General features: G+C 35.0%; 1 long non-coding RNA gene across 1 annotated transcript; it reads left to right on the top strand.

Moving 5' to 3' along the window:
• Positions 1-6,609: 6,609 nt before the first annotated feature.
• On the top strand, positions 6,610-8,454 carry LOC139196689 (uncharacterized). Its single transcript, XR_011581787.1, has 3 exons — positions 6,610-6,768; positions 7,308-7,374; positions 8,201-8,454. It is a non-coding gene; the product is annotated as an uncharacterized lncRNA (long non-coding RNA).
• The last annotated feature ends 837 nt before the right edge of the window (positions 8,455-9,291 follow it).

Genomic DNA, 9,291 nt, shown 5'->3' with positions numbered 1-9,291 from the left:
TCATAGGCCATGATATATGATGGTTAAGAGGCCCCCCTAAATTATCAGACTTTTAATTGGTGCACTTTGTCACATATCTCAAAGTCAAGCAGCTAATCACTTAATGGGTGGGATAACGAATTCTCAAATCAGTCAATCACGGAGTGCTACGTGTCCTAATGAATCACCTTTCAAGTTGAAGGTGTCACTATATAAAGACATGTTCACTGACTACGAAGAGGTAATTGTTCCTCCGCAAATAAACTAGAGCCTGCATATTCATAACATCCACTGAGTCTAACTTAAGCATTAAAGAGCTATTGGTTCACATACTAGTGTGACAATGTCTAACATGTGTATTTTCCTCTTAGTTTTAGAGACACCAGAATAATTCTACACACTTGTGTAAAATTCGTTCTCGAAATTCACTTGCCTAAAATAACTATCATCCGTATTTAATTAGAAGCTGCAAGAGAATACAGTTATTATAATATTCATCATTGCATCGCCATTAATGTATTACCTTGAACTATAATATTTGAGATATCTTCGATATCCCATAATGCATACAGTATATATTTTATGTGTGTGTATATATATTGGCAGTAGCAGCAGGAGCTTATGAGTTTGTATATATGTACGATCGATGATCGATCCAACATGCTTCACACGGATACGGAACAAGTTCTGATGAGAATATATAGTCATTAGATTCGTTACCATATCCTACATGCACGTTCTTTCGATTCCTTTACCCAATGATTATAATTAGGGGTGTGCTATCCACACACCCCAAATTACTTCTCACACACCCCTTGTTAATTTCTATCCGTTGATTTTCTTTAATTCATCCGATCCGACGGTCGAAAATTAGAAGGGTGTGTGAGAAGTAAAATGGAGTGTGTGGATATCACACCCCTATAATTATATAAACATAGATAAAAAAAAGCTTTTTTTAGCACCCCACATAATGTTGAATACACCCCACATTAAAATTTAATATTAAATAATTTATATACTCTATTATGCAATGACAATTTCAACCTTATAAGGTTTAAAATTAAAAAAGAAAAATACTAAATACACCTCAAATCACTTTTAACATGTATATCACAAGATTATTTATCTTCTTCAACTCTCTAAACCACTCTCTCTTCATTGTAGAACAAAAGCCTAACCGATAAAACTACAAACACATTGATTGAGAAAAATTATTTTTGACGAACGAAACATGAAATTGACGTTTCGAAAGCTTCACCTTGTTCCAAATGTACTGTCACAAGTGGATGAAGGTTAAACTTCATTGGTGTTAGATTACAGTCCTCCCCTTCTTTTGCAAAGAAGATAATGGTGATGTTGTTTCACAAAAGCCATGTTCTAAAAATAATCTAATGATCAGATAATACTAAATTGCATTTGTGCCTTTAAGAGAATTTTTTGCATTTACAGCATGGTGTTTGAGTATGATATGTGATGCATAAAATATCATTTAGTGTGTATCTCAGCCAAGGCCAATACTTTATATTGCCGAATTTAACTACCAAATGGACATAGAGAGCCTAAGCTCCTCACATCGTCATCTTATTTCCTAAATTATCATTTTTGGGATACACCCCCTCGCAAATCAATGGTGATTAGATGGAAAAAGGTTAAGGAAAAAAATTCAAACAGATTGCTCTCACATTCTATACTCTTAACCCTCTCTATCGTGTCGAAACTTCTGCCCTTTCACTTTTGTAAGGTGTTGGAAATGTGCCCTAAAACCAATCATATGATGATACTTTACGGACATTTCACATGTTAAACTAATCTAGTTTAATATGAAGGGCAGAGATTATTGTTTGAGCCGTCTCATATAAATGTTATACGCTTAAACGATAAGTCCAAGGAATATGTGATTGGGAGAATGCGATCTAAAGAAGTTAGATTCATGAGACCATTCTTTCGTAGACACATCCTAAATGTTCCTGATCATAGGATTGCCAATTGGGCATTGACAGTCCGTTAAGATCAATACGTGCTGTGTCTTCTCTTAGTGAGAGTGACTAGTCTCGAGTCATTGGTGTGTGTGACATCAAGACAAACATGTAGGTGCTCAATAATGAATGAGTCCACTGAACACGATCAACGAGGAGTTCTCATACTCATGTCACATGAGAACTCATGGTTGGGATAATGCAAAGTAGTCATTTGACCTGAGGCATCATAGTTATCTTGTGGTTAAGTCCTTGATCTTTGATTATGTCAAAGTCACTCCATCAGGAGGGTGTCCACGGCATAGTCGGGGTTAAGCCACTTAGCCATGGAGGCAAGTGAATGCGCAATAAGGGATCTCTAACCTTCAAACCGTTTGGGGGAGAATACTCTATGATATGATTAAGAATCTCTGGCCAGAGTATGAATGAGATTTAGGAAGTCGTTCCAAATCACATTCAAGGTAATCATATAAGCACACGAATCACATTGGATAGTAGACATGAATAAACTATCAAACCAAACAATGTGGTCAAGAGTATTGTATTAGAGAAAGACCGTATTGCATTTGTAATCCTAAACTGAATAGGTTCTCCACCTCTTCTGATTAGCTTGGGTAACCATGATATGCTGCTAGGTGTCACTCATGGTTTGTGGAAGCCCTAAACGTGTATAATCACTAAAGGGAGAATTGAAAGTAAGTTTCAATTCACAATCGATTTGAAATGGTTTTAATTGCCTATTGCCTCGCTAAAAGGAACCTAATGGATCGTACACCATGTAAGGTGGAGATTGAAGAAACAATGGAGATGAGTAAGAATAATTAAATGGTTTAATTATTTATGGTAAGGATTAATTAATATGTTAATTAATCAAACGAATAAGTTCGTTAAAGACCTCAGGATAGTTTTGGACCTTAAGGCCCAATGGGCTTCGAACGTCAAGCCCATTGACTTAAGTTGTATGACAACTTAATGAATAATGATTCACAAAGGCCCAATTAGCCCAATAATACCCTAAGGCCGGCCATTTAGAGATGGAGTGAGTTTTGGACTTATTTACAAGTTTGCCACTCCAATGAATTAAGGTATAAATATGACTTTATAGCCAAAATTCATTTAGGGTTTTCTTTTGGGGAAAGGATGAGAACATAAGCTCTCCTTTCTCTCTAAAGTGGCCGGCCTCCTTGGAGGGTTTAGCTAGCAATCCTACTACTCCAAGGTCACTCATTTCTTCTCCAATCTAACCTTGGTGAAGAGACTTAGAGGTTCTCAATTTTGGGAATTTAGAGAACCATTTCATCCATCCAAATCCATAGATCTAAGATGCAAGGAATGAAGGCCCTCTCTTTGGGTGATTAGCCTTTGCTTATGCAAAGAGGAATCTACAAAGGTATAATTTCTCAACTAACAAATGTTGTTTTAAGTTGAGTCAAGGTTCACCAATCTACTAGGCTTTAAATTTCATGGGTAATGTTTTGTTTTTGAGTGCATACAAGCATGATTCCGCCTTTTAATTGTTAATTGCATGCTATAGATGTTATTCAAATGAACATGTTTTTCACAAAATTTCCTTCATAAGGTTCCCCAAGCAGCTTCTACTTTCCTCTATTTGAATCCTCTGTAGTAGTAAGAAAATACTTGTATGACATGAATGATTTTGTATCAAATGGTACATAGCACATACAAAAAAGAAAAAAAAAAGGAACGAAATCATTGTGAAGAGTGTGGGGTGTATGGAGAAAAGTGGGGTGAATGGAGAAAATGTAAGGTTTATTTTGAGAGTGTGGGGTGTGAGGGTGTTTATGGAAAAATATGTGGCGGTGTATTAAGACAAATTTTAATTAAAAAAGAAAATGTAAAGTTTATTAAAAATGTAGGATGTATTCAACAATGTATGAGATCTTAAAATAATAAACCTAAAAAAATCTGACATTACGAAAAGAAAAAAAAAATCAGAAATACGAAAAAAAAAACCCTCATGTCTAATCATGTAAGAATTTGTTTGGGAAGAAAAAAAAGTTATGTCAGAACTTTGGGGACGTAATAAGAAAAACAAATGAAATAATGTGCATCCCCTTGAGACCTAGCTTTCACTTTTAGTTTCGTTTCTTTTATACATGGTAGCAATGTTCAAATGCAGATTCGTGGCATTAATCTGGTGAGTGCAGAGTTTGGTGACGCGCGGCATTAGGTGAGATATATGCACCGATCTTCAAGTATTGGGGGTATGAAAACAGTCCCTCTAAATATGATAGATATGTAGGAATTAATAGTATGATAGTGTATGAGTCTTTTGCTCATCATGATCGTATATCTTGTCTTGTTCTGTTCTTCATGTTTTGACATTTTTGCCTTAATTGTGTGAAATTTTTCAGGTTGACGAGCAAGGGTCCATTCTAACAACACCGATACTGTCCCCACTTTACCGCTTGCACAATCTTCAGGTGATGGGTTTTATCACAAAATGCATCAATGTTAGTTAGAGTAGGATAATTCTATATAAATGGGTCTTTGCCCTTTCCTCTGTCCGATGTGGGACAGAATGGGGTTTCAACACTCCTCCGCACGTGAGACCCCATTTATGAGTCATACGTGAAATTTCACACATCAGCAACTACTTGGAGTACGGACCTATCATCTGGCTTTGATACCATGTGCAAATGCTACTTTATTATCACCATATAACACAAGGAGAAAGATAAACTCCCGAACGTTAGGTCTAATATTCAAAGAACTTGTTGTGCATGCAGATATTAATAAATCAAATACTATAACATTAGTTGAAACTTAAAAAATTAGGTAGTGATTTTCACTATGTACACCTAAAGACATTAACAGAATGCATGAATTTTCGAATTCTGTTTTTAAGAGGCTTGAGGGAAAGAAAAAGTGTATAAGAGTTGTATTTACACTTTGGCTTCACAATATATCAAATACTCAAAAAATTAGTGTGGTGTTTTATTATGATTTCGATACCTATTCAACTCTTTTTCTCTTGCTATCTTAAAAGAATATCGATACCTATAACAACTTAAAAACATTAGTATGGTGTTTTATTATGATTTTGAGCCATAAAATAATGTACTTTCTACCACATTAACAAAAGTTAGCACACAAACTTCGCTCACAACTTTTTAAATTACTCAAAAAATTTGAACACATGACTTAAAATTACAATAACTGAAAACTATAACACTTTATATTGATCCATCCCTAAACATCCATATATTTCGAGCAACCTTTTTTTCTGTTTAGACCACTTGTTAGTATTGTTTAGGTAATTTATACATTTTTTATTTGCAATTTTAGATTTTTACAAAGTACACATAAATATATATAATCACAATATTAAAGTGGAGTGACGTCAAGTGTCATTGCATGCCGTTTAAAGTTTAAACGACTTTATTATACTGTTTAAATCGTTTAAACAATCTCATTATTACCATATACATAAGACCTAAAAATACTATGGTACCAATATATATGACCTAAAAATACTATGGTGTCTGTTTGTATACAAATATAGAAAATAGTATGTTTCAAAAACAGTCTGGCTTGGTATGGTTAACCACATATACTCTCATTGATTTATTTATTCCTGACAGTGTCTGTTTATTTGACTATCGAAAGGTTCCACAATTGAAATGTCTTTAACTGTTACAAATTAACTTGTGAGTAAAATCACACACACACACACACACACAATATTATATAAAATTATAAAACAATGAAAGTACTAGTTCTACATGTGATATAGCCAACAACTTTCATCTTATAGTTTATCGCATTGTTTAAAATGCAATGATCAACGACTCAATGTCATTCTTTCAAAAGTAATATCATAGATCTTGCCAATAATATATACTTAGTACAATACTTTCAACTACTTTTTTTGACCTTGTCAAGAACAACAATATCACATATATATGCTCCTTCATTATCATAGATCTTGCCAATAATATATACTTACTTAGTACAATACTTTCAACCACTTTTTTTGACCTTGTCAAGAACAACAATATCACATATATAAGAGTGGGTGAGAAGTTAAAAGATATGTATAAAAATCAGTTCACATCTTCTAAACATGTGAAATTGGACCTGATATATTAGTTTATTCTAGGAAAAATTAGTATCCGGTCCCTAGTTTTTACGTTTCATTGACTAAGACCTTATTAGTTCTCAAATTTTGATTCAAGTCCCTAGCATTAATGTGATAATGAATTTACTTGTTTATTATATAATTTTTTAATATAAAAATTAGTAATTAATTTAGGGTTTAATTGTCACAGCCCGTCCCGGAAATTTCATTTCCGATGACGTGAAATTACAAAAACGCCCTTAAACGGGATTAAGGTGCGTAAATTTGGTATTTGTTTTACACTAAGATCCTAAACTAGGGTTAGAATTATATTAGTATGTGTTAATTTATTTTGTGTTTGGACTTAGGGTGGGGTCCTACCCCCTAAATCCCTCCCCAAAATCCGTTGGATGTCTCTCTCTCATCTCCCTAGTCACTCTCTCTCTCTCTTTCTTCATTTCAGTAACACTCCCTCACTCTCTCTCTTACTCTCGAACTCACTCAAACTCACGGCAAACACCAAGAACAGCCACAATCCTACACCAACGTCCAATCTAAGATCACCACCGTGATCTTGGGAACTTCACGAGCACGGGGGTATAAGTTTCAGGCTAATCTGAGATCACCACGAGTCTTAGAAAGTTCCAAGGAGGCTCGGAGTGCCTCGTTTGAACAAAATGGACGTCGGGATCGTTGGGTTCGAGTTTGGCCGAATTTGAGGAATTTTGGAAGGTATGATCTTGTTGTTTTTAGACCTTAAAACCCTTCCATCGTGATTGTACATGTGAAATGCTTCATTTTGGTATAAAATTCGAAGAAATTGGTTGAAAAACGAAGGAGAAAAGTCAATTTGAAATTTTTCCAGAAACCGGCGAACAGTCGCCGGCGACCGGCGACTCGCCGGAGAAGACAGGGAATCTTCCGTCAAGTTTGACGGAATATTCCGACGCCGTTAGTTAACTTTAACGGAAACCGTTAGTTTTTAACGGAATATTCCTGGAATATTCCTAACGCCGTTCACTGTACCGTCAGTGTGCCTGGCACGTGGCTGCGCGTGGGCCGCGCGTAGGTCCGTGCCACGTCAGGCGCGTGGGGGCGCGTGGAGCATCCAAAAATTATTTTAAAATTATGGGGATGATCCTGAGGTTGTGTAGGTCACTGTGGTATATTCATATACCCAATTTGAGCATCGTATGAAGAATTTATTACCTAGTTGGTTTAGGTGCGTTAAATGTGCGTTAAATGATTGTTTTAAGTTATTTCACTTCTAGGTGGAACTTATAACGAGGACGAGCACATCCAGGGGCGTCAAGGGGGTTACGACCCGGCGACATACCAGTGAGTGGGCATTGCTTTCTATATATATACCTATATACTCGATTTCCCCAGAAATCAAATTTAAATGAAAAATATATTGAAATGAAATGAAATATGATGTGATTGACATGCATAGAATGTTATGGATATTATGAACCGTCGTATGATGCATATATGTATGATGGTGCTGTGGACGCACAGGTAAGTATTTAATTACTGTTATGTTGAGGATGATGATATATTGAGCTCATATCCTGCACCATGGTTTAGTGCTTATAGTATTCACCGCATCGCACGCTCGCCTTGGATCCAAGTAGATGCTGGTCGTACAGTCCACGCGGAGTGGGTACGACGGGCCAGTCGTAGAGTGTTAGTGAGATTATGACTGGTGGGTGACCTTAGGTTATTGTATACAGATGATTGATGAGAGAAGCACTAGAGCGAATATTACCATGAGTCGTTCAGACTACATTAGGTGGTTCTGACTTATGTGCAGAAGGCCGGACAGGTCACGCGGAGTGACTCCGGCAGAGAGTGAGATTGATAGATGTTGAGCTCTAGGTTCAATCGTTCAGGGCTATTAGAGGGCCTCCGATTGATTATTTCTTTTACCTGATTATATTATGTTAATGCATTCATACTACACTGTTGAAATTGGCATGGTACATTCTTTATTGAATCTGTTATAAGATTGATGATTGAGACAGTTGAGATATATATGCTATATACTATTTTTCTGGGAAAGTATACAGGTTTTCCAAAAAGGGGTTATAAATGTGGATTTATGAAATGATTTGGAAAAGCTTGATTTTCGCCCACTCACGTTTTCTGTTTTTCGCCCCTCCAGGTTCTAGTTGATAGTTGAGGCGTTGGTGGCCTACGAGGACTGCTTCGGCGTTCTGACAGACTAAATAAATGTAGGATTCACCCGAGGGTGTTGTAAATTAGTTATGTTCCTACTTGACTGCACCTAGATGCTTATGCTCTGTTTATGTGTGTTTAGTACACTCTTATGCACATAGAATGCTCGGTTGTAAATAACTGCAATTAGTGGTTTTCGTTGACTCGTATTTTATTATTAAATCGTTTCCGCTTGCGTTATGGTTACGTCACACTCACGTGACGGCCAGCACGTCCTAGTCTTCGGGTTAGGGTGTGTCATTAATACTCACACCTCTATTAAACTTCTAATTAATTTTCAATTCAAACATTTCCAAAATAATAAAAAATTAAATTAAATTAAGTTTGTACCTATTAGTTTTTTTTTTATATATATATAAAGATTCTCAATTTTTTAATCTTAAATGTACCCATTCATATAATTTTTCAATTTTTTTAATCTTAAATGTACCCATTCTCAAATATATCAATTTGTTATATGTAAAATGTACCTTTTTTTTAATATAAAATCCATTCAAAATTTTTAATCCATGTTTAAACTTATATGGGTACATTCTTTTTCGTTGATTTGAGAATGTATCCATGTTTTGGTACAATAACTTTTTTTATTAATTTTGGTTAATGTACCCATACATATATGTATACACACACACACACACACACACACACACACACAATATAATAGAGAGTATAATTTATATTTTATTATTTTTAATCCCATAAATTATGGGTTTTATTTAAAATCTCATTAATATAAACAATTACAAATTTCAATTTTTAATTTTTAATTAAAAAAATATAGTAACTTACATTATTACATTAATGTCAGGGACCTCAATCAAAAACTAAAAACTAACAAGGTTTCAATCAAAGAATATTGATAGCTAGGGACCGCATCCAAAATGTCCATTTATTCTATCTAGTCCTAATAGGGTTTTGATTTATATGAAGTCATTAGCAATGAATGACAACCTCGATACTGTACGATCGTACAAAATTTTGTAATCATGTAGTTGTAATCAGTATTTAACTTAACAT

The sequence above is a fragment of the Malus domestica genome, chromosome 06, assembly GCF_042453785.1.
Source record: "Malus domestica chromosome 06, GDT2T_hap1".
NCBI lineage: Eukaryota > Viridiplantae > Streptophyta > Magnoliopsida > Rosales > Rosaceae > Malus > Malus domestica.
Note: the sequence above shows the minus strand (reverse complement) of the source record. Positions and strands in the feature narration are given on the sequence as shown.